Source organism: Salmo trutta, chromosome 37 (genome assembly GCF_901001165.1).
Source record: "Salmo trutta chromosome 37, fSalTru1.1, whole genome shotgun sequence".
NCBI classification, from domain to species: Eukaryota; Metazoa; Chordata; class Actinopteri; order Salmoniformes; family Salmonidae; genus Salmo; species Salmo trutta.
In genome coordinates, this window is record NC_042993.1 from 9174996 (window position 1) to 9201782 (window position 26787).

Here is a 26787-nt window from a genome sequence, read left to right on the forward strand (position 1 = left end):
ATCCCAGAGGCTGCTCCAAGACGCCACCGGCGGAGAAGATGTATTTGGAGTGGACTTCTAGTCTGACTCAGGAGGCGTGCACACAATCCACCACTTCCTGAGTATATTACTTGCTTATGTTCAGTCTCTGGACAATAAAGTAAATGAGCTCAGGGCGAGGATCTCCTTCCAGAGAGACATCAGGGACTGTAACATACTCTGTTTCACGGAATCATAGCTCTCTCGGGATATACTTTCCCTGTCCATACAGCCAGCTGGGATCTCAGTACATTGCGCAGACAGGAATAAAGAACTCTCCAGGAAGAAGAAGGGGGTGGTGTATGTTTCATGATTAACTGCTCATGGTGTGATTGTGATAACATACAGAAACTCAAGTCCTTTTGTTCCCCAGACCTAGAATTCCTCACAATCAAATGCAGACCGTATTACCTCCCAAGAGAATTATCTTGACTAGTCAGTAGGCTATAGTCAGTCAATAGGCTTTAGTCTGGGTCAGTAGGCTGTCGTCTGGGTCAGTAGGTAATAGTCAGTCAGTAGATTGTAGTCTGGGTCAGTAGACTATTATAGTCTGGGTCAGTAGACTATTGTCTGGGTAAGTAGGCTGTAGTCAGTCAGTAGACTATAGTCTGGGTCAGTATGCTATAGTCAGTCAGCAGGCTGTAGTCTTGTTAAGTAGGCTGTAGTCTGGATCAGTATACTATAGTATTGGTATATGGGCTATAGTCTGGGTAGGTAGGCTATAGTCTGGGTCAGTAGGACATAGTCAGTCAGTAGGACATAGTCAGTCAGTAGGCTGTAGACTGGGTCAGTAGGCTATAGTCAGTCGGTAGACTATAGTCTGGGTTAGTAGGCTATAGTCTGGGTCAATAGCATATATTCAGTCAGTGGGCTGTCGTCTGGATCCTGAGGCTATAGTCACCCAGTGTCAAGGCTTTCTGAAGGATCGGACCAATACGCAGCGTGATTGTAGTTCCACATCTTTTATTGAATCGTGAAACCGAATGCCATATACAATAAACTTGAAAATACAAAACAATAAAGCCGTGACGCAGAGCAGGAAAACACACTACTCACAATTAACAACCCACAGCATACAATAAGAAAACCCCTACCTAAATACGATCTCCAATCAGAGGCAACAAGAAACAGCTGCCTCCAATTGGAGATCAACCCCAAACAACACCCGACATAGAAACAGAAAACCTAGAACCCACAACATAGAAATAACAACACAGACTGTCAAACAAACACCCCTTGTCATGCCCTGACCCAGAAAATGACCTCTTACCATGGTCAGGATGTGACACCCAGACTATAGTCTACTGACCCAGTAGGCTATAGTCTCGGTCAATAAGTTATAGTCAGTAGATAGGCTATAGTCTGGGTCAGTAGACTGTAGTCTGGGTCAGTAGGCTAAAGTCAGTCAGTAGACTATAGTCTGGGTCAGTGGGCTATTGTCTGGGTCTGTAGGCTATAGTCAGTCAGTAGACTATAGTCTGGGTCAGTGGGCTATAGTCTGGGTCAGTAGACTATAGTCAGTCAGTAGGTTAAAGTCAGTCAGTAGAATGTGTTCTGGGTCAGTAGACTATAGTCAGTCAGTAGTCTGTAGTCTGGGTCAGTAGGCTATAGTCAGTTGGTAGACTTTACTCTGGGTCCGTAGACTATAGTTTGGGTCAGTAGGCTATAGTCAGTCAGTAGGCTATGGTCTGGGTCAGTAGGCTATAGTCTGGGTCAGTATGCTATTGGCAGTCAGTAGGCTGTAGTCTGGATCAGTATACTATAGTCTGGGTAGGTAGGCTATAGTCAGTCAGTAGGCTATAGACATTATGTAGGCTGTTGTCTGGGTCAGTAGGCTATAGTCAGTCAGTAGGATGTAGTCTGGGTCAGTAGCCATTAAAAATTCAGTAGGCTATAGTAAGCCAGTAGTCTATAGTCAGTCAGTTGGCTGTAGTCTGAGTCAGTAGCCTATAGTCAGTCAGTAGACTATAGTCTGGGTCAGTAGTCTATAGTCTCGGTCAGAAGGCTATTGTCTGGGTCAGTATGCTTTAGTCAGTCAATAGACTATAGTCAGTCAGTAAGCTATTGTCTTGTTCAGTAGGCTGTAGTCTGGGTCAGTAGGCTATAGTCAGTCAGTAGGCTATAGTCTGGGTCAGTAGGCTATAGTCAGTTAGTAGACTATAGTCTGAGTCAGTAGGCTATAGTCAGTCCGCCGGCTAAAGTCTGGGTCAGTAGACTATAGTCTGGGTAAGTAGGCTATTGTCAGGCGGCTCAAGGAAGCAGGAGGGGTGAAGTCAAGTGCAGGAGACACAAGTCCGTGAACATACGTTTAATAAGTGTCCACACGTGTCAAAAACCGGTAGGCCAGGGCGACAATACAAAATGCCCATAAACAGCCCGAACACAGTGTAGGGACGCAGCCCAAAATACTCTGCATAAAACACACAGACAGAGGAAAAACCCCTGTTCCCCAGGCTAAAGTCCTGACGTAAAATAATCACACACAAAAAACAAACCTACACAGAAAGACTAAATAACCCCCCCACTAATGAACTAATACAAAACAGGTGCGTACCTAACCTAGACCTAACCAACAGAAAATGAAACAGAGGATCGGTGGCAGCTAGTAGGCCGGCAACGACGACCGCCGAGCGCCGCCTGGGCGAGGAGGGGCGCGCCACCTTCCGTCGATGTTGTGACAGCTATAGTCAGCCTGTAGACTGTAGTCTGGGTCAGTAGGCTATAGTCTGGGTCAGAAGGCTATAGTCAGTCTGTTGCTTATAGTCTGGGTCAGAAGACAATAGTCAGCTAGTAGGCTGTAAACTGGGTCAGTAGCCTATAGTCGTGGTCAGTAGGCTATAGTCTGGGTCAGCAGGCTATAGTCTGGGTCAGCAGGCTATAGTCAGTCAGTAGATTGTAGTCTGGGTCAGTAGGCTATTGTCTGTGTCAGAAGGCTATAGTCAGTCAGTAGGCTGTAGTCTGGATTTGTCGGCTGTAGTCTGGGTCAGTAGGCGATAGCCTGGGTCAGTAGACTGTTGTCTGGATAAGTAGGCTATAGTCTGGGTTAGTAGACTATAGTCTGGGTAAGTAGTCTATAGTCAGCCTGTAGTATGTAGTCTGGGTCAGTAGGCTGTAGTCTGGGTCAGTAGACTGTAGTCTGGGTAAGTAGCCTATAGTCAGTCAGTAGGCTGTAGTCTGGATCAGTATATACTATAGTCTGGGAAAGTAGGCTATAGTCTGGGTAGGTAGGCTATAGTCAGTCAGTAGACTATTGTCAGTCAGTAGGCTGTAGTCTGGGTCAGTAGACTGTGGTCTGGGTCAGTAGGCTATAGTCAGTCAGTAGCCTATAGTCAGTCTGTAGGCTGTTGTCTGGGTCAGTAGGCTATTGTCTGTAGGTAAACTATACTCTGGGTCCGTAGGCTGTAGTCTGGGTCAGTAGGCTATAGTCAGTCAGTTGGCAATTGTCTGGGTCAGTAGTCTATAGTCTGGGTCAGTAGGCTATAGTCTGGGTCAGTAGGCTATAGTCAGTCAGTAGAAGATTGTCTGGGTCAGTAGGCTATAGTCTGGGTCAGTAGTCTATAGTCTGGGTCAGTAGGCTATAGTCTGGGTCAGTAGGCTATAGTCTGGGTCAGTAGGCTATAGTCAGTCAGTAGAAGATTGTCTGGGTCAGTAGGCTATAGTCTGGGTCAGTAGTCTATAGTCTGGGTCAGTTGGCTATAGTCAGTGAGTAGATTGTAGTCTGGGTCAGTAGGCTTTAGTCAGTCAGTAGGATGTAGTCTAAGTCAGTAGACTATTATAGTCTGGGTCAGTAGACTATAGTCTGGGTAAGTAGGCTATAGTCAGTCAGTAGACTATATTCTGGGTCAGTATGCTATAGTCGGTCAGTAGGCTGGGTCGGTAGGCAGTTGTCTGGATCAGTATACTATAGTCTGGGTAAGTAGGCTATAGCCTGGGTAGGTTGGCTATGGTCAGTCAGTAGTCTATAGCCAGTCAGTAAACTGTAGTCTGGGTCAGTAGCCTATAGTCAGTCAGTAGGCTATAAACATTCAGTAGGCTATCGTCAGTCAGTAGCCTGTAGTCTGGATCAGTATACTATAGTCTGGTTTAGTAGGCTATAGTCTGGGTAGGTAGGCTATAGTCAGTTAGTAGTCTATAGACATTCAGTAGCCTTTAGTCAGTCAGTAGACTAGTAGGCTATAGTTGGTAGGCTATAGTTGGTCAGTAGTCTATAGCCTATAGTAAGTCAGTGGGCTAATGTCTGGGTCAGTAGACTGTAGTCAGTCAGTAGGCTGTAGTCAGTCAATAGGCTATAGCCTGGGTCAGTAGGCTGTAGTCTGGGTCAGTGGGCTAAAGTCAGTCAGTAGACTATATTCTGGGTTAGTGGGTTATAGTCAGGGTCAGTAGGCTGTAGTCAGTCAGTAGGCTATAGTCTGGGTCAGTAGGCTGTAGCCGCAATCAGTATACTATAGTCGGGTAAGTAGGCTATAGTCTGGGTCAGTGGGTTATAGTCAGGGTCAGTAGGCTGTAGTCAGTCGGTAGGCTATAGTCTGGGTCAGTAGGCTGTAGCCGCAATCAGTATACTATAGTCGGGTAAGTAGGCTATAGTCCGGGTAGGTAGGCTGTAGTCAGTCAGTAGGCTATAGACATTCAGTAGACTATAGTCAGTCATTAGGCTGTAGTCTGGGTCAGTAGCCTATAGTCAGTCAATAGGCTATAGTCAGTCAGTAGGCTATAGTCAGTCAGTAGGCTATAGTCAGTCAGTAGGCTGTAGTCAGTTAGTAGGCTATAGTCAGTCAGTAGGCTATAGTCAGTCAGTAGGCTGTAGTCAGTCAATAGGCTATAGCCTGGGTCAGTAGGCTATAGTCTGGGTCAGTGGGCTATAGTCAGTCAGTAGCCTATAGTCTCGGTCAGTAGGCTATTGTCTTGGTCAGTAGACTATAGTCAGTTAATATGTTATAGTCTGGGTCAGTAGGCTGTCATCTGGGTCAGTAGGTTATAGTCTGGGTCAGTAGGCTATAGTCAGTCAGTTGACTATGGTCTTGGTCTGTGGGCTATAGTCTGGGTCAGTAGGCTTTAGTCAGTCAGTAGGCTATAGTCAGTCAGTGGGCTGTAGTCTGGGTCAGTAGACTATAGTCAGTCTGTATACTATTGTCTGGGTCAGTAGGATACAGTCTGGTTCAGTAGGCTATAGTCTGGGTCAGTAGTCTGTAGTGTGGGTCAGTAGGCTATAGTTGGTCAGTAGGATATATTCAGTCAGTAGGCTGTAGTCTGGATTAGTCGGCTGTAGTCTGGGTCAGTAGGCTATAGTTGGTCAGTAGGATATAGTCAGTCAGTAGGCTATAGTCTGGGTCAGTAGGATATAGTCAGTCAGTAGGCTGTAGTCTGGATTAGTCGGCTGTAGTCTGGGTCAGTAGACTATAGTCTGGGTCAGTAGACAGTAGTCTGGGTAAGTAGTCTATAGTCTGGGTTAGTAGGCTATAGTCAGTCATTAGGCTAAAGACAGTCAATAGGCTGTTCTCTGGGTCAGTAGGCTATAGTCTGGGTCAGTAGACTATTGTCTGGGTCTATTGTCTGGGTCTAGCTATTGCCTCGGCCAGTAGGCTATAGATAAGTTAGTCAGTAGGCTATTGTCAGTCAGTAGCCTAATGTCTAGGTCAGTAGACTGTGGTCAGTCAGTAGGCTGTAGTCAGTCAGTATGCTTTAGTCAGTCTGTAGGCTATAGTCAGTCAGTATGCTTTAGTCAGTCTGTAGGCTGTAGTCAGTCAGTATGCTTTAGTCAGTCTGTAGGCTATAGTCAGTCAGTATGCTTTAGTCAGTCTGTAGGCTATTTATTGTAAGTCAGTAAGCTATAATCAGTCAGTTTGCTATAGTTTGAGAAGCCTGGTATGAAGATATCACTTCATGGGAGAGACAATCCATCAAACGTTTGGAATGTTTTGGTCTCCTGTTTTGTCTTTTTCACCATGTAATATCTTGGTAAATACTATATTACTATCTGTACTAAATGGTCTAATTAGGTTATTACACAGATCTTAGAGAGAGAGAGAGCTTTGCGGAGAAGTGTCTCAGTGAGCAATGAGTCACTGAATTGAACCCCAGAAGGCGATGGTTAATGGGTGGACAGGGAAGACAGGTGAGAGGGATGGTGAGAGGGAAAGTTTGGGGGGGATGAAAGGGAGGAGGGGGAATAGGCCAGATTGTTTTGAGAGATGGAGAGAACATCCCAATAGGTGTGTACGGTACTTTACCTTGTACATCTGTACCTTTGTATGCATATATTATATTTCCAGTACTGTCAGTCACAAATCCTAACTCAAATCAAATCAAATAATATCTTATGTTTCACTGAGACTTGGCTGAACGACGCCGCGGATAATATAGAGCTGGCTGGCTTGTCTGTGTTTCGGCAGGACAGCGCAGCTACGTCTGGTAAGACGAGGGGCGGCGGTGTGTGTCTATTGTCTAGTATTAAAGAAATCTCAAGGTATTTCTCGCCTGAGGTAGAATACATCATGATAAGCTGTAGACCACACTATCTACCAAGAGAGTTCTCATCTATTTTTTTCGTAGCCGTCAATTTACCGCACTCAACAAGCTGTATAAGGACATAAGCAAACAAGAAAATGCTCATCCAGTTGCCGGGGACTTTAAGAGAGGCAAACTTAAATCCGTTTTACCTCATTTCTACTAGCATGTCACATGTGCAACCAGAGGAAAAAACTTGGAGTGCCAAGCGGTACCGGAGCGCTAAGTCTAGGACCAAAATGCTCATTAACAGCTTCTATCCCCAAGCCATTAGACTGCTGAACAACTAATCAAATGGCCACCTGGACTATTTACATTCACCTCCCCCCTCCCTTTGTTTTTACACTGCTGCTACTTGCTGTTTATTATCTATGCATAGTCACTTTACAAATTACCTCGACACACCTGTACCCCCGCACATTGACTCGGACCGGTACCCACTATATATAGCCTCATTATTGTTATGTACATTAATTTTGCTACTTTTTGATTGATTAGAATTTGTTTTGCCTTCGTTTATTTCTTGAGCTGCATTGTTGGTTAAGGACTTGTTAGTAAGCATTTCAAGGTAAGGTCTACACCTGTTGTATTCGGCATATGTAACAAATAAAAATCTGATTTGATTTGATACATTATATTTCCAGTACTGTCAGTCACAAATTAGTTTCCATATCTGACATCGTCAAAGTACAATACTACAAACCTAATCCCATTCCACCCGATAAAGCAGGTTTAACATAGCGTTAGTGCCAGGTATTAAATCACTACCACTTCCATTCCCTGCGAGGGGTCCCTAGTTAGTTTTATGATCTTGGACTGGATAGCTGGAGTCTCCTGGGCTGATTGGCCGACTGGCTTATAGGGAATAGACCTAGGAGAATGAATAGCTGTTGACAACCTATTGTCAACCCTTAAGTGTCTATCAACCTCCACCCCTTTCTCCTACTGTACTACCTCCCCTTGGACAACAAGAAGGCAGGTACAGTCACTATTACAGGGATGTCTTAAAGGACAGAAAGGACAGATGTAACATCCAGATAGAGGTTATATACAGTGTATATCAGAGAGATGAAACACAGAGTGACATCACACAGCACCTGAGAAGAGATGAAGGACAGAGTGACATCACACAGCACCTGAGAAGAGATGAAGGACAGAGTGACAACACACAGCACCTGAAAAGAGAGGAAGGACAGAGTGACATTACACAGCACCTGAGAAGAGATGAAGGACAGAGTGACATCACACAGCACCTGAGAAGAGATGAAGGACAGAGTGACATCACACAGCACCTGAGAAGAGAAGAAGGACAGAGTGACATCACACAGCACCTGAGAAGAGAGGAAGGACAGAGTGACATTACACAGCACCTGAGAAGAGAGGAAGGACAGAGTGACATCACACAGCACCTGAGAAGAGAAGAAGGACAGAGTGACATCACACAGCACCTGAGAAGAGAGGAAGGACAGAGTGACATCACACAGCACCTGAGAAGAGATGAAGGACAGAGTGACATCACACAGCACCTGAGAAGAGAGGAAGGACAGAGTGACATTACACAGCACCTGAGAAGAGAGGAAGGACAGAGTGACATCACACAGCACCTGAGAAGAGAGGAAGGACAGAGTGACATCACACAGCACCTGAGAAGAGAGGAAGGACAGAGTGACATCACACAGCACCTGAGAAGAGAGGAAGGACAGAGTGACATCACACAGCACCTGAGAAGAGATGAAGGACAGAGTGATATCACACAGCACCTGAGAAGAGAGGAAGGACAGAGTGACATCACACAGCACCTGAGAAGAGATGAAGGACAGAGTGACATCACACAGCACCTGAGAAGAGAGGAAGGACAGAGTGACATCACACAGCACCTGAGAAGAGAGGAAGGAAGATGCAGGAGTGCATCAACACTTTTGAGACAGGTCTGAACTTAGACCAGAATCTGGTACGACCTTTAGTGATATTGATATTTTACTAGTAATATTTATGTTTCTTTATTATGTTATAACATCACATAATTGCAAATTATTGTGAGGTCATATTGACATTGTTTATGTTAAAATGTTACTTATTTATTTACGTGGCCAAGTGGTCTCAATTTGTGTTCTCAAAAATGTTTATGTTCTCAATTTAAACGGCTTGACATATCAATGTCTTAAGGAAATCAATATTGCAGTCAATCAACTAAAGAACAAATGTACATTGTGTTTAAGACATGTGCAAAGAGATACTGCACAGAGTTTGGAATATTATCTTTAAACTATTGTGCATGAAACATTGACTCTTAAGGATGTCCTAAAACAGTGTGGCTATCCTTATAGGGGAAGTCCTAAAATAGTGTGGTTTTACCCATATAGGGGATGTCCTAAAACAGTGTGGTTATCCTTATAGGGGAAGTCCTAAAATAGTATGGTTTTACCCTTATAGGGGATGTCCTAAAACAGTGTGGCTATCCTTATAGGGGAAGTCCTAAAATAGTGTGGTCATCCTTGTAGGGGATGTCCTAAAACAGTGTGGTTATCCTTATAGGGGAAGTCCTAAAATAGTATGATTTTACCCATAGAGGGGATGTCCTAAAATAGTGTGGTTTTACCCATTTAGGGGATGTCCTAAAACAGTGTGGTTTTACCCATATAGGGGATGTCCTAAAACAGTGTGGTTTTACCCTTATAGGGGATGTCCTAAAACAGTGTGGTTTTACCCTTATAGGGGATGTCCTAAAACAGTGTGGTCATCCTTGTAGGGGATGTCCTAAAACAGTGTGGTCATCCTTGTAGGGGATGTCCTAAAACAGTGTGGTTATCCTTATAGGGGAAGTCCTAAAATAGTATGGTTTTACCCTTATAGGGGATGTCCTAAAACAGTGTGGCTTTACCCTTATAGGGGATGTCCTAAAAAAGTGTGGTTATCCTTATAGGGGATGTCCTAAAACAGTGTAATTACCCTTATAGGGGATGTTATAAAACAGTGTGGTTATCCTTATAGGGGATGTTATAAAACAGTGTGGTTATCCTTATAGGGGATGTCCTAAAACAGTGTGGTTTTACCCTTATAGGGGATGTCCTAAAAACAGTGTGGTTTTACCCTTATAGGGGATGTCCTAAAACAGTGTGGTTATCCTTATAGGGGATGTCCTAAAACCGGGTGCTTATAGGGGATGTCCTAAAACAGTGTGGTTATCCTTATAGGGGATGTCCTAAAACAGTGTGGTTTTACCCTTATAGGGGATGTCCTAAAACAGTGTAATTATCCTTATAGGGGATGTTATAAATCAGTGTGGTTATCCTTATAGGGGATATCCTAAAACAGTGTGGTTTTATCATTATAGGGGATGTCCTAAAACAGTGTGGTTTTACCCTTATAGGGGATGTCATAAAACAGTGTGGTTTTACCCTTATAGGGGATGTCCTAAAACAGTGTGGTTATCCTTATAGGTGATGTCCTAAAACAGTGTGGTTTTACCCTTATAGGGGATGTCCTAAAACAGTGTGGTTTTACTCTTATAGGGGATGTCCTAAAAACAATGTAATTATCCTTATATGGGATTGTCACGACTCCCACCGAAGGTGGCGCCCCCTCCTGCTCGGGTGGCGCTCGGCGGTCGTCGTCACCAGCCTACTAGCTGCCACTGATTCCTTTTTGTTTTCCCCTTTCTGTTATTGTTTGCACCTGTCCTTAGTTGGGTTGATTAGCGGGGCTATATTAGCTAGTTGACCCGCCTGCTCTTTGTGCGGGATTGTTTCTCTGTTGGTTGCTTTGTTACGCGCTGTATTGTATTTAGCGCTAGTGCGTGGGTTTACGCTCACTGTGTTTGTCCCCTGTGTTTGGGGCACTTTGATTTTTGTGTGCGCTGAGTTCGCTATTTGGGGTGACAGGTGTTTTTACTGTGTCGCTCATTAAAAGCCATCACCTGTGTCGCTGCTTCCTGCGTCTGATTCCTCCTCCACTACGCCTAAGCATTACAGAATCCCGCACCTCCCACTGCGTCTGGCTCTGGCGCGCTTCGTCTGGCGCTCCCGAGGGAGTATGATGGAGTGGAGGCTGGGTGCCAGGGATTTCTGCTCCAGCTCGAGCTGTACCTGGCCACCGTCAGACCTGCTCCCTCGGGAGAGGAGAGCGTGAGTGCCCTCGTTTCCTGCCTGATGGGCCGAGCTCTGGAGTGGGCCAATGCAGTCTGGAATGGTCCGGACTTGGCGAGGAACCACTATCCAGAGTTCACCCGCCGCTTTCGGGCCATGTTCGACCACCCTCCGGAAGGAAGAGCGGCGGGTGAGCGGCTGTTCCACCTCAGGCAGGAGACGAGGAGCGTGCTGGAGTTCAAGACCTTGGCTGCTGGGGCGGGGTGGAACGACAGGGCCTGATAGACCATTACCGGTGTAGTCTCCGGGCGGACGTCCGCAGGGAGCTAGCCTGTCGGGACACCGCTCTTTCTCTCGATGAGCTCATCGACATGTCTATCCGACTGGACAATCTGCTGGCTGCCCGCGGGCGTTCGGAAAGGGTCCTGTCCGTTCCACCTCCGTGCACCCCCGCCCCTACTCCTATGGAGTTAGGGGGGGCTGTGCCAAGGGGCACCGGAGGATTTGGCTCCTCCTGCACCAGCTGTGGTCGGAGAGGACACACGGCCAACCGGTGCTGGAGGAGTCAGTCTGGGAGTCGAAAGGGCAGGCAGAACACTTCTCGGTCACCCCAGGTGAGTCAGCACCAAACTCACCCAGAACCCCCTTTTGGTCACATGTTCTTATTAATTTTGTTTTCTGATTTTTCTCCCTCTTCCCAGCATAGGGCGCTAGTCGATTCAGGCACAGCTGGGAACTTTATGGATCGCGGACTCGCCATTAAGCTGGGCATTCCGCGAGTGCCGATAGATCCCCCCTTCCCCATGCACTCCCTAGATAGCCGGCCATTAGGGTCAGGGCTAGTCAGGGAGTCTACGGTTCCACTGGATATGGTAACGCAGGGGAATCATAAGGAACGGATTAGTTTCTTTCTTATCGATTTGCCTGTGTTTCCGGTGGTGCTGGGGGTCCCCTGGCTGGCTGATCACAATCCCCGGATTTCGTGGAAACAGAGGGTTCTCCAGGGGTGGTCCGAGGAGTGTTCAGGGAGGTGTCAAGGAGTTTCCATAGGTGCCACATCGGTGGAGAGTCCAGACCAGGTGTCCACCATGCGCATTCCCCCTGAATTCGCTGATTTGGCAATCGCTTTTTGTAAAAAGAGGGCGACCAAATTACCACCTCATCGACAGGGGGATTGTGCGATAGATCTCCAGGTTAACGCTGCGCTTCCCAAGAGTCACGTGTACCCCTTGTCACAGGAGGAGACGGTGGCTATGGAGACATATGTCACGGAATCTCTGGGACAGGGGTACATTCGGCCCTCCATCTCACCCGCCTCCTCGAGTTTCTTTTTTGTGAAGAAAAAGGAGGGAGGTCTGCGTCTGTGCATTGATTACAGAGGTCTAAATGCTATCACGGTAGGGTTTAGTTACCCGCTACCTCTTATCGCTACGGCGGTGGAATCATTTCACGGAGCAAAATTCTTCACAAAACTGGATCTCAGGAGCACGTATAACCTGGTGCGTATTAAGGATGGAGATGAGTGGAAAACCGCATTTAGTACCACATCGGGCCATTATGAGTACCTCGTCATGCCGTATGGGTTAAAGAATGCTCCAGCCGTCTTTCAATCCTTTGTAGACGAGATTCTCAGGGACCTGCACGGGCAGGGCGTGATTGTTTATATCGATGATATTCTGATATATTCCGCCACCCGCGCCGCGCATGTGTCCCTGGTACGCAAGATGCTTGGGAGACTGCTGGAGCATGACTTATACGTCAAGGCTGAGAAGTGTGTGTTCTCCAAACGAGCCGTCTCCTTCCTGGGTTATCGCATTTCCACCACGGGGGTGGTGATGGAGTGTGACCGCGTTAAGGCCGTGTGTAATTGGCCGACTCCAACCACAGTGAAGGAGGTGCAGCGGTTCTTAGGGTTTGCCAATTACTACCAGAGGTTTATCTGGGGTTTTGGCCAGGTAGCGGCTCCCATTACCTCACTGCTGAAGTGGGGGTGGTGCGTTTGCGGTGGTCGACTGAGGCAGACGGAGCCTTCAAGAGGTTGAAGGTGCTGTTCACCGAAGCACCCGTGTTGGCGCACCCGGACCCGTCCTTCCTGTGTTGGCGCACCCGGACCCGGACCCGTCCTTAGCATTCATAGTGGAGGTGGACGCATCCAAGGCTGGGGTGGGTGCCGTGCTATCACTGCGCTCGGGTACGCCACTGAAACTCCGCCCCTGCGCTTTCTTTTCGAAGAAGCTCAGTTCGGCGGAGCGTAACTATGATGTGGGGGACAGGGAGTTGCTAGCAGTGGTAAAAGCCTTGAGGGTGTGGCGACACTGGCTTGAGGGGGCTGAGCACCCCTTTCTCATCTGGACCGACCATCGGAATCTGGAGTATATCCGGGCAGCTAGGAGACTGAATCTGCGTCAGGCAAGGTGGGCCATGTTCTTCGCCCGGTTTAGGTTCATGATTTACTATAGACCAGGCTCCCTGAACACGAGGGTCGACGCACTGTCCCGTCTTTATGACCCATCGATCCGACTCCCATCATTCCAGCGTCTAGGCTGGTGGCACCGGTGGTATGGGAGGTGGACTCGGACATCGAGTGGGCGTTAGTATTGGAACCTGCGCATTCACAGTGTCCCGTGGGTCGCATGTACGTGCCGCTCGGTGTCCGTGATCAATTGATTCGGTGGGCGCACACTCTACCCTCTTTGGGTCATCCTGGTGTGGCGAGGACAGTGTGGAGTCTCAGGGGGAAGTACTGGTGGCCCACCTTGGCTAAGGACGTGAGGTTCTATGTCTCTTCCTGTTCGGTGTGTGCCCAGAGTAAGGCTCCTAGGCATCTCCCTAGAGGGAAGTTACAGCCCCTCCCCGTTCCACAACGGCCATGGTCGCACCTGTCAGTAGACTTCCTGACAGATCTCCCCCCGTCTCAGGGGAGCACTACGATCCTGGTGGTTGTGGATCAGTTTTCAAAGTCCTGCCGTCTCCTCCCGTTGCCCGGTCTCCCTACGGCCCTGCAGACTGCGGAGGCCCTATTTACCCACGTCATCCGGCACTACGGAGTGCCGGAGGACATTGTCTCTGATCGAGGTTCCCAGTTCACATCCAGGATCTGAAAGGCGTTTATGGAGCGGCTGGGGGTCTCGGTCAGTTTGAACTCCGGTTATCACCCCAAGAGTAATGGGCAGGCGGAGAGGGTGAACCAGGAGGTGGGCAGGTTTCTGAGGTCGTATTGCCAGGACCGGCCAGGGGAGTGGGCGAGGTACATTCCTTGGGCGGAGTTAGCCCAGAACTCACTTCGTCACTCCTCTACTAACCTGTCACCCTTTCAGTGTGTTTTGGGTTACCAGCCGGTCATGGCACCTTGGCACCAGAGCCAGACCGAGGCTCCTGCGGTGGAGGAATGGGTACAGCGCTCCAAGGAGACCTGGAGAGCCGTCCAGGAATCCCTGAAGGAAGCCAGTGGACGGCAGAAGAGGAGTGCTGACCGCCACCACAGTGAGGCACCCGTGGGGACAGGGTCTGGCTCTCGACCCGGAACCTGCCCCTCCGCTTGCCCTGCCGGAAGCTGGGGCCGCAATGTGTGGGGCCCTTCAAAGTCCTGAGGAGGATAAACGAGGTGTGTTATCGGTTACAACTCCCTTCCTATTACCGTATTAACCCCTCGTTTCATGTGTCTCTCCTCAGGCCGGTGGTAGCTGGTCCCCTACAGGAAGGTGAGGTGCCGGAGGTCCCTCCACCCTCTCTGGACATCGGGGGTCCCCGGCGTACAGCATACGGGCCATTCTGGACTCGAGACGCCGGGTGAGGGGCCTGCAGTACCTCATGGACTGGGAGGAGTACGGTCCGTAGGAGAGGTGCTGGGTGCCGGCGGAGGATGTCATAGGCCCATCCATGTTGAAGGATTTCCATCGCCTCCGCCCGGATCACCCTGCGCCTCGCCCCCGGGTCGCCCTCGAGGCCGGTGTCGGCGCGCTGCAGGAGCCGCGCGTCGGGGGGGGGGGTACTGTCACGACTCCCACCGAAGGTGGCGCCCCCTCCTGCTCGGGTGGCGCTCGGCGGTCGTCGTCACCAGCCTACTAGCTGCCACTGATTCCTTTTTGTTTTCCCCTTTCTGTTATTGTTTGCACCTGTCCTTAGTTGGGTTGATTAGCGGGGCTATATTAGCTAGTTGACCCGCCTGCTCTTTGTGCGGGATTGTTTCTCTGTTGGTTGCTTTGTTACGCGCTGTATTGTATTTAGCGCTAGTGTGTGGGTTTACGCTCACTGTGTTTTGTCCCCTGTGTTTGGGGCACTTTGAGTTTTGTGTGCGCTGAGTTCGCTATTTGGGGTGGCAGGTGTTTTTGCTGTGTCGCTCATTAAAAGCCATCACCTGTGTCGCTGCTTCCTGCGTCTGATTCCTCCTCCACTACGCCTAAGCATTACAGGGATGTCCTAAAACAGTGTGGTTATCCTTATAGGGGATGTCCTAAAACAGTGTGGTTTTACCCTTATAGGGGATGTCCTAAAAACAGTGTGGTTATCCTTATAGGCGATGTCCTAAAACAGTGTGGTAATCCTGATAGGGGATGTCCTAAAACGGTGATATTTTACCCTTATAGGGGATGTCCTAAAACAGTGTGGTTTTACACTTATAGGGGATGTCCTAAAACTGTGTGGTTATCCTTATAGGCGAAGTCCTAAAACAGTGTGGTTATCCTTATAGGGGATGTCCTAAAACAGTGTGGTTATCCTTGTAGATGAAGTCCTAAACAGTGTGGTTATCCTTATAGGGGATGTCCTAAAACAGTGTGGTTTTACCCTTATAGGAGATATCCTATGCTCTGAATTGATATGGGATGCTCTGAATTGATATGGGAGTGCTGTTATTGGAGCCAATGATTTTATACAGGGGTGGGTTTCCCTTACCTTGGTATTATAGATTACCCATGTGTTCTGTGTGTGCGGTGTGTGCGGTGTGTGCGGTGTGTGTGTGTGTGTGTGTGTGTGTGTGTGTGTGTGTGTGTGTGTGTGTGTGTGTGGTCAGCCCTGACAATATAGCCCTGTCTTGGGACACAAGGTTAATAATATAATCTGACCCAGTCACTGACGGACAGATACAGAGATTAGGACATGGGGAACCACACAGACACACACTCACCAGGGACCCAGGAATCTGTGGTTATTATTATTTTTTAATTAACTCTGAATGTCACCTTGCCCTTCACTCTCTGAATCTGTTAGCAGCTCTCACTCTCTCTGTGAGTCTCTCTCTACCCCTGTCTGTCTGTCTGTCTGTCTGTCTGTCTGTCTGTCTGTCTGTCTGTCTGTCTGTCTCTCTCTCTCTCTCTATCTCTATCTCTCGCTCTCTATCTCTCAATTAAATTCAAGGGGCTTTATTGGCATGGAAAAAATATGTTTACACTGCCAAATCAAGTGAAATATATTATCTCTCTCTCTCTCTCTCTCTCTTTCTCTCTCTCTCTCATTCTCTCTCCCTGCGTCTCTCTCTACCCCCCTCTCTCTCTCTCTCTCTCTCTCTCTCACACACACACTCTCTCCTTGAGTCTCTCTTTACCCCTCTCACTCTCTCCCTGATTCTCTCTTTGTCTGTCTCTCTCTCAAATCAAATCAAATTTATTTATATAGCCCTTCATATATCAGCTGAAATCTCAAAGTGCTGTACAGAAACCCAGCCTAAAACCCCAAACAGCAAGCAATGCATGTGAAAGAAGCACGGTGGCTAGGAAAAACTCCCTAGGAAAAACTCCCTAGAAAGGCTAAAAACCTAGGAAGAAACCTAGAGAGGAACCAGGCGATGAGGGGTGGCCAGTCCTCTTCTGGCTGTGCCGGGTGGATATTATAACAGAACATGGTCAAGATGTTAAAATGTTCATAAATGACCAGCATGGTCAAATAATAATAATCATAGTAGTTGTCGAGGGTGCAACAAGCACGTCCGGTGAACAGGTCAGGGTTCCGTAGCCGCAGGCAGAACAGTTGAAACTGGAGCAGCAGCATGGCCAGGTGGACTGGGGACAGCAAGGAGTCATCATGCCAGGTAGTCCCGAGGCATGGTCCTAGGGCTCAGGTCCTCCGAGAGAAAGAAAGAAAGAAAGAGAGAAAGAGAGAATTAGAGAGAGCATATTTAAATTCACACAGGACACCGGATAAGACCAGAGAATACTCCAGATGTAACAGACTGACCCTAGCCCCCCGACACATAAACTACTGCAGCATAAATACTGGAGGCTGAGACAGGAGGGATCAGAAGACACTGTGGCCCCATCCGATGATACCCCCGGACAGGGCCAAACAGGCAGGATATAACCCCACCCACTTTGCCAAAGCACAGCCCCCACACCACTAGAGGGATGTCTACAACCACCAACTTACCGTCCGAAGACAAGGCCGAGTATAGCCCACAAAGATCTCCGCCATGGCACAACCCAAGGGGGGGGGCGCCAACCCAGACAGGAAGACCACGTCAGTGACTCAACCCACTCAAGTGACGCACCCCTCCCATGGACGGCATGGAAGAACACCAGTAAGTCAGTGACTCAGCCCCTGTAATAGGGTTAGAGGCAGAGAATCCCAGTGGAAAGAGGGGAACCGGCAAGGCAGAGACAGCAAGGGCGGTTCGTTGCTCCAGCCTTTCCGTTCACCTTCACACTCCTGGGCCAGACTATACTTAATCATAGGACCTACTGAAGAGATAAGTCTTCAGTAAAGACTTAAAGGTTGAGACTGAGTCTGCGTCTCTCACATGGGTAGGCAGACCATTCCATAAAAATGGAGCTCTATAGGAGAAAGCCCTACCTCCAGCCGTTTGCTTAGAAATTCTAGGGACAATTAGGAGGCCTGCGTCTTGTGACCGTAGCGTACGTGTAGGTATGTACGGCAGGACCAAATCGGAAAGATAGGTAGGAGCAAGCCCATGTAATGCTTTGTAGGTTAGCAGTAAAACCTTGAAATCAGCCCTTGCCTTAACAGGAAGCCAGTGTAGGGAGGCTAGCACTGGAGTAATATGATCTAATTTTTTGGTTCTAGTCAGGATTCTAGCAGCCGTATTTAGCACTAACTGAAGTTTGTTTAGTGCTTTATCCGGGTAGCCGGAAAGTAGAGCATTGCAGTAGTCCAGCCTAGAAGTAACAAAAGCATGGATACATTTTTCTGCGTCATTTTTGGACAGAAAGTTTCTGATTTTTGCAATGTTACGTAGATGGAAAAAAGCTGTCCTTGAAACAGTCTTGATATGTTCTTCAAAAGAGAGATCAGGGTCCAGAGTAACGCCGAGGTCCTTCACAGTTTTATTTGAGATGACTGTACAACCATCCAGATTAATTGTCAGATTGAACAGAAGATCTCTTTGTTTCTTGGGACCTAGAACAAGCATCTCTGTTTTGTCCGAGTTTAAAAGTAGAAAGTTTGCAGCCATCCACTTCCTTATGTCTGAAACACAGGCTTCTAGCGAGGGCAATTTTGGGGCTTCACCATGTTTCATTGAAATGTACAGCTGTGTGTCGTCCGCATAGCAGTGAAATTTAACATTATGTTTTCGAATGACATCCCCAAGAGGTAAAATATATAGTGAAAACAATAGTGGTCCTAAAACGGAACCTTGAGGAACACCGAAATTTACAATTGATTTGTCAGAGGACAAACCATTCACAGAGATAATCTGATATCTTTCCGACAGATAAGATCTAAACCAGGCCAGAACTTGTCCATGTAGACCAATTTGGGTTTCCAATCTCTCCAAAAGAATGTGGTGATCGATGGTATCAAAAGCGGCACTAAGATCTAGGAGCACGAGGACAGATGCAGAGCCTCGGTCTGACGTCATTAAAAGGTCATTTACCACCTTCACAAGTGCAGTCTCAGTGCTATGATGGGGTCTAAAACCAGACTGAAGCGTTTCGTATACATTGTTTGTCTTCAGGAAGGCAGTGAGTTGCTGTGCAACAGCTTTTTCTAAGATTTTTGAGAGGAATGGAAGATTCGATATAGGCTGATAGTTTTTTATAATTTCTGGGTCAAGATTCTGCTTTTTCAAGACAGGCTTTATTACTGCCACTTTTAGTGAGCTTGGTACACATCCGGTGGATAGAGAGCCGTTTATTATGTTCAACATAGGAGGGCCAAGCACAGGAAGCAGCTCTTTCAGTAGTTTAGTTGGAATAGGGTCCAGTATGCAGCTTGAGGGTTTGGAGGCCATGATTATTTTCATCATTGTGTCAAGAGATATAGTACTAAAACACTTTAGTATCTCCCTTGATCCTAGGTCCTGGCAGAGTTGTGCAGACTCAGGACAATGGAGCTTTGGAGGAATACCCAGATTTAAAGAGGAGTCCGTAATTTGCTTTCTAATGATCATGATCTTTTCCTCAAAGAAGTTCATAAATGTATTACTGCTGAAGTGAAAGCCATCCTCCATTTGCGAATGCTGCTTTTTAGTTAGCTTTGCGACAGTATCAAAAATAAATTTCCCTGAGTCTCTCTCTACACCCCCCTCTGTCTCTCTCCCCGAGTCGCTCTCTACCCTCTCTACCTCTCTCTTTCTCTCTCTCTACTTCTCTTTCCATCTCTCCTGCTCTCCCCTCCCTAAAGTCATTAGAAAGTGTCTTCCTCGTTTATTCTAAGCTGTTCTATACCTCCTCTCTTCCTTCCGTTCAGTGTTGTTATTGATGTACATGGTGATTGACTGTTAAACGTCTAGTTGAGGTCCTTACAACTCCCACATCAGGTTGCCTTTGATGTTAGTGTTTCTTGGATACCACTTGTATGTATTTCATAAAAACATTTTTTTAAATAGGTAGGATTAAACCCTGAGCTAGTTTCTCTCTGGCTCTGTGCGTATTGAGTCCTTTAGCATGGTGAGTATGTGTGTGGAACAGTAGTGAATGTGTTATCAGTGTATTGAATGGAGTGTACAGTGTATGACTCCACACACAGGGTCACACAGTGACACAGGACAAACACAGGCTGACAGATGGAGAGTGACAGGCTCTCAGTAATAGATGTATCACAGTTCTCAGACTCTCTCACGCTGTCTCTCTTTCTTTATCTCTCTCTTTCTTTCTCTAGAGAGATACTGTGATGATGACACTTTCTTTTCTCCCTGTGGTTGATTATTCATTCTTTCATTCCGTGTCTTATCTTTCGATCTATCGTACTGTCTGTCTCTCACCCTCTGTCTCCCCCTCTCATTTTTGTCATCACTCCCCAGGTTCCTCTTTTTTTGCCAGTCCTGCCTGTTTGTTCATCCCAGATTGATAGTGTTGTGTTGTTAATGTTTAGTGTTGACCTGGTATTACAGTCACATATAAAACTGTAGGACAGGGAGAGAACAGTCCCATTAAAGAATGCCCAAGAAAGCAGACACAGAACAGGTACTGTATGCAACAACATTATATATTTATCTTAAGCTGTTAAATGCGTATGTATCGTTTGAGGGGTTATACAGTGAGCTCCAAAAGTATTGGGACAGTAGCACATTTTCTGTTGTTTTGGCTCTGTACTCCAGCACTTTGGATTTGAAATGATACAATTACTAGGAGGTTAAAGTGCAGACTGTCAGCTTTAATATGAGGGTGTTTTCATCCATATCCGCTGAACAGTGTAAAAAGAACAGAACTTTTTGTACTTCGTCCCCCGTTTTAGGGGATCAAAAGTATGTGTACTTACTGTATGTTCATGTGATCAATACAGCATAATGTCTATTGCTTCCTCAAGAGAGGGACCATTTAAGTCAGCTTGCCCTGGCAAGACATCAGTGTTTTACTTGTTTTTTATCTTAATTAATTATAGATCCACTGTTAGTACAGCTATTACAGTGTAAGTGTCAGAATGAAAACAATTGAGTAAATGCTTGTTGCATGGCAGTCCATAAGCCTCTGGATATAATACAGCGTTGTTTTGAATAGGAATGAACAGATAGTAGAGGTAGCTTGCTCACTTGCAGTAACATTTGCTATAGGACTTTAAAAACATCAAAATAACTTTTAAGAGGTGTGTTCAAGAACAGTGGGCAACATTAGATGTGTTTAACACCAGCCTCACTATAGCCTGTAATTCCATCACCCTATTAGGGTATAGGGAAGGGTCCCTATGGGGAATGAGTCAAGAGAGGTTAAACCAAGGTGAACCATTGCACAAGGCAGTTCAGCGGTATTGTTGTTGACCGTTTATTGTTCACAAAAAATGAATCCCTCAAATTAGCCTAGACATTTGCCCCTAGAAACAGATTACAAACACAGGTGAGGTGGGTAAACAGTGAAACACAAATCACTAGAGTGTCACAACGTTAATGCTTTTTCTATGCATAAATATACAAAGCAGTTTTGAAATGAACAACATTTGCACCTGTATCAGCCAGGGTTCCGGTTAATTCCACAAATTCCAGGTCAGTCTTTGAATTCCAATTCCAAATTAATTCGTTCCAATTTAACAGTTTAGCTATACTGGAAATCTAGAAATACAAGTTGAAATTATTTCAAACAAATCATGCTGTCAATTTTGTACTTTAACTGGGAAATGTACAAACATTGAATTCATATTCATTTCTAATGATGAAATGTTTTTACAATTTCAATTAAATTCTAATTCCAACAGTCCAAACTTGAAGATTGTTGAAATTTGAATTGAATTCAATGTAAATTCTCCTATCAAATCAAATTGGATTTGACCACAACTCTGGTATCACCTGACATGGTTGTCAGTAGGCCTCCTGGTTGGTTGGTTGCCTCAGCTTTCCTCTCCTGTGAGAACCTGATACAGGACTGTCTGGCGCCAGTTGTTTAGTTCTTCCACTGATTTAGACTCATGCGTTGCAACTTAGTGATTGTCTTGAAGCACAGGTCAAAGGCCAGGTGTGTTTTATAGCCTGTGTAGGTTAATTAGCAGTGGGGTGATGAAAGCTGATCCTAGAGCAGCTTCTAAGTGTATCAACCTTCCTGGGTCTGTCTGTCTGTCTGTCTGTCTGTCTGTCTGTCTGTCTGTCTGTCTGTCTGTCTGTCTGTCTGTCTGTCTGCCTGTCTGCCTGTCTGCCTGCCTGCCTGCCTGTCTGTCTGTCTGTCTGTCTGTCTGTCTGTCTGTCTGTGTGCGTGCATGCGTGCGTGCGTGCCTGAGTACATGCGTGCATGCGTGTTAGAAGAGGAAGGTGTGGCATGTTCTGTCTTCCTGGGATCTCTTCCTCTGGCAACCTGGCTCCTGTCCAGCCCAGTTTCCACTCAGGGAGGGGTTTTTCCAATCTCTTGGCCCGTTTTGTCTATTTCTGGCCTGCGGCAGGGTATTCAGGTTGGTGTGTATCCCTTACAGACACGCTGCACATTCCCTCTCTACCTCGTTATCTCCAGCTATCCCACTGTGCCGGATTCAGTTTTCTCCACCACTCCATTTTATGATCCCCCTTTTAATTTCCTCTGATTCTAGGGAGCCTCTTGGTAATGAAGAGAACTAGAAGGCTTTCTGGGTAATGAAGTCTGCTCTGTCCAGGAAACTGCAAGGGTTTCTGGGTAATACTATATAGTCTTTGTTCTATCTCTGGTAAGATCTACTGATCTTGGTAATTATATGTAGTATCCTGCTCTGTCCAGGTCCATGGGACAGCTGGGTAATATAATGTAGATTCAACATTACTTCCTGGGTAATGTAGTCTTTCCTCTGCCCAGCTCTACGGGGAGTACAGGGAACAACTCGGTAGCTTAGCCAGGCGGGAAGCCACACGGCTGCTGACAGAGAGACAATGGAGAAGGCAGAAAGGAGAAAACAACCTTGTCAACGCCAGACGGGGGCATGGCCAACGACATCACAACACAGTCACCATGGAGTCATATCTCAGCCACACCTCCTCCACAAAGAAGCCCCGCCCCTACTCCAAATGCCAAGGTGAGAGACAAGGACTAGTTCTAGCTACATCACTGTAAATAACCCCTGGTAAAAGTTATATTGAGGCCTAAACACATACAGTAATTTAGCTTATTGTGTTGTTCCAGACTGTGTGGCTCGTATACAGCGGTACATCGTGACCAAGCTGGGGGAGGACTGGATCTTCCTGGTGCTGCTGGGACTCACCATGGCCCTGGTCAGCTGGAGCATGGACTACACCAGTGCCAAGAGCTTACAAGGTACATGACTACAGTCCCCATAATCCACTGTGGCTGCAGCAGGCCAGGTACCCTCACTAGATGGCCATACAAGACAGGATAAAAACAGATGATCAATATCATAAGTTATTTGACCTCAATTTAGGCCTGCTACCCAATTCCAAGTCAACCCTCTGGCCCTACCCCCTAGGTAAGTCAAATAAAGTCAAATAAAATGTTATTAGTCAGATGCACAGAATACCACAGGTGTAGACTTTACAGTGTAATACTTACTTACGTGCCCAATCCTAAAATTACAGAGTTAAAAAGTAAGATACATATTTGCTGAATAAAAAAGGAAATTATAAGACAATGAGAACAATAGCGAGGCCAAATACAAGGAGTTCCAGTGCCAAGTCAATGTGCAGGGCGACCAGGTAGTTGAGGTCATCAAGGTAGTACTGTATGTACAGGTAGGTAGGGGTAAAAGTGACTAGGCAATCAGGATATATAATAAACAGAGTAGCAGCAGTGTATGTGAAGAGTATGAAAGTGCATCTATGTGTGAGTGTGTGTGTGTGTGTGGTGTCAATATGTTTGTATGTGTGTGTGTGTGTGTGTGTGTGTGTGTGTGTGTGTGTGTGTGTGTGTGTGTGTGTGTGTTGGAGTGTCAGTGTAGTATGTGTGAGTGTGTGGGTAGAGTCTAGTGAGTGTACATTTAGCCAGTGCAAGAGTCAATGTAAAAAAAACTGTAAATAAATAATAAAGGGGGTCAATGTAAATAGTCTGGGAAGCCATTTGATTAACTGTTCAGCAGTCTTATGGCTTTCGGGTTAGAAGCTGTTCAGGAGCCTTTTGGTCCCAGACTTGGTGCTCCGGTACCGCTTGCAGTGCGGTAGCAGAGAGAACAGTCTATGACTTGGTGGCTGGAGTCTTTGACAATTTTTGGGGCCTTCCTCTGACACCGTCTGGTATAGAGGTTCTGGATGGAAGGGAGTTCGTCACCAGTGATGTACTATGCCACATCCGACGAGCGTCAGAGCCAGTGTAGTAGGATTCGATCTTAGTCCTGTATTGCCTGTTTGGTGGTTCGTCGGAGGACGTAGTGGCATTTCTTCTAAGCATCTGGATTAGTGTCCCGCTCCTTGAAAGCAGCAACTCTAGCCTTTAGCTCAGTGAGGATGTTGCCTGTAATCCATGGCTTCTGGTTGGGATATGTACGTACGGTCACTGTGAAGATGATGTTGAAATGTATAGATGTATAGATGTTGACCTTCCCTGCTATGCACTCTTCCCTGCTCTACAGTCGTGGCCAAAAGTTTTGAGAATGACGCAAATATTAATTTTCACAAAGTCTGCTGCTTCAGTTTGGCCAGGAAACTCCCCAGACCTTAATCCCATTGAGAACTTGTGGTCAATCCTCAAGAGGCGGGTAGACAAACAAAAACCCACAAATTCTGACAAACTCCAAGCATTGATTATGCAAGAATGGGCTGCCATCAGTCAGGATGTGGCCCAGAAGTTAATTGACAGCATGACAGGGCGGATTGCAGAGGTCTTGAAAAAGAAGGGTCAACACTGCAAATAATGACTCTTTGCGTCAACTTCATGTAATTGTCAATAAAAGCCTTTGACACTTATGAAATGCTTGTAATTATACCTAAGTATTCCATAGTAACATCTGACAAAAATATCTAAAGACACTGAAGCAGCAAACTTTGTGGAAATTAATATTTGTGTCATTCTCAAAACGTTTGGCCACGACTGTACACTCTTCCCTGCTCTACACTCTTCCCTGCTCTTCCCTGCTTCACACTCTTCCCTGCTCTTCCCTGCTTTTCCCTGCTCTTCCCTGCTCTACACTCTTCCCTGCTCTACACTCTTCCCTGCTCTACACTCTTCCCTGCTCTTCCCTGCTCTACACTCTTCCCTGCTCTACACTCTTCCCTGCGCTACACTCTTCCCTGCTCTTCCCTGCTCTACACTCTTCCCTGCTCTTACACTCTTCCCTGCTCTTCCCTGCTCTACACTCTTCCCTGCTCTACACTCTTCCCTGCTCTACACTCTTCCCTGCTCTTCCCTGCGCTACACACAGAAAAAAGGATCCAAAAGGGTTCTTTGGTTGTCCCCATAGAAGAACCCTTTTTGGTTCCAGGTTGAACCCTTTTTGGTTTCAAGTATAACCCTTTTGGTTCCATATAGAACCCTGTGTGGAAAGGGTTTTACTCTACCTGGAATCAAAAAGGGATCTTCAAAGGGTTCTCCTATGGGGACAGCTGAAGAACTGTTTTAGGTTCTAGATAGAACCTTTTTTTTCTAAGAGTGTAACCCACTGCTCCACTCTCCCCTCTTCTTCCTCTTCCTCTTCCTCTTCCTCCTCCTCCTCTCTCCCCTCTTCCTCCTCCTCCTCCTCCTCCTCCTACTCCTCTCTCCCCTCTTCCTCCTCTCTCCCCTCTTCCTCCTCCTCCTCTCTCCCCTCTTCCTCCTCCTCCTCCTCCTCCTCCTCCTCCTCTCTCCCCTCTTCCTCCTCTCTCCCCTCTTCCTCCTCCTCCTCTCTCCCCTCTTCCTCCTCCTCCTCCTCCTCCTCCTCCTACTCCTCTCTCCCCTCTTCCTCCTCTCTCCCCTCTTCCTCCTCCTCCTCTCTCCCCTCTTCCTCCTCCTCCTCTCTCCCCTCTTCCTCCTCCTCCTCTCTCCCCTCTTCCTCCTCCTCCTCCTCCTACTCCTACTCCTCTCTCCCCTCTTCCTCCTCCTCCTCTCTCCCCTCTTCCTCCTCCTCCTCCTCCTACTCCTCTCTCCCCTCTCCCAGCGTATAAGTGGATGCACGGGGAGCTGAGGGGGAATGTCCTGATCCAGTACCTGGCCTGGGTCGTCTACCCCATGGTCCTCGTCATGTTCGCCTCCCTCTTCTGCAACATAGTCGCCCCTCAGGCCATAGGTAGGTACTGAACATAGTGTTGCTCTCCTTATCTCCATCTCTTTCTCCCACCTGGTTGCCCAAAAGTACATAAGTGGGATATAACTGCTCTGTTTCCAGGATCTACCTATCAATCACTCTTTTCTCCAACATTCTCTCTGTTGTTCTGTCTCATGTAGGTTCTGGTATTCCTGAGCTGAAGACCATTCTGCGAGGGGTGGTGTTGAAGGAGTATCTAACTCTTAAAGCCTTTGTGGCCAAAGTCATCGGGCTGACCACCGGCCTGGGCAGTGGCATGCCCGTGGGGAAAGAGGTGAACCTACTCCTCTCCTCCTCCAATTACTAGTATTATCTCTCTCTCTCTCTGACTTCCTCTCTTGCTCTCTTTCTCTCTCCCCTGTCCCTCCCTCCCTCCATCCCTTTCTCTCTCTCTTGCTCTTTCTCTTTTGCTCTCTCGCCCTCTCTCTGACCTCTTTCTCTCTCTCTCTCTCTCTCTCTCTCTCTCTCTCTCTCTGACCTCTTTCTCTCTCTCTCTGACCTCTTTTGCTCTCTATCTCTCTGACCTTTCTCTCTCTCTCTCTGATCTCTTTCTCTAACTCTCTCTCTGACCTCTCTCTCTGACCTCTGACCTCTTTCTCTAACTCTCTCTCTGTATCTATTCTCACCCTCTTTTTATCTCTCTGCTTCTTCCCTTCCTCTTCCTCTCTTTCCTTAATTTCCTCCCTTACCGTATCTCCCCTCCCCCTCTCCTCCTTTCTGTCTCCTCTCCCAGTGAGTAGTATAATAAATCATCTTCTGTCGTGTTTTCTCCTCCACCCCTTGTGGGACAGAAACGATTTACTCAACTCCTCGACAAATGTACTCAACTCCTCAACATTTTCCCTTTATGGAGGCTGGTCAACTGTCAAACATAGCAATTGTAACATGATTCATCTTTGCTGATACAATGTGCCCCAGTTGAGAATTCAAGTCAGAGCAAATTGTCCATGTCTACGCAGATCATGTGTATGGTGGGTCTACCTCTGTGCTCTGTGCTCTTTGTCTCTGTGAGTTGCAGGAGATTTTCCCAACCACTGATCAGGTATTTTCTCATCCCCCTAATGGTTAAGAATTAGGATTAAGGGAAGGGTAATCTGATCCTAGATCTGTGGGGACTGGAGAAGGGCAACTTCTACTTCAAGTGTGTGACTGACTTTGTCCTCCTCCCTGCTTCCTA

The 26787-nt window shown here is 47.0% G+C and overlaps 1 pseudogene; it reads left to right on the plus strand.

Moving 5' to 3' along the window:
* The window catches only part of LOC115176456 (chloride channel protein 1-like), a 50606-nt pseudogene that overhangs the window by 4405 nt on the left and 19414 nt on the right, over positions 1 to 26787 (plus strand).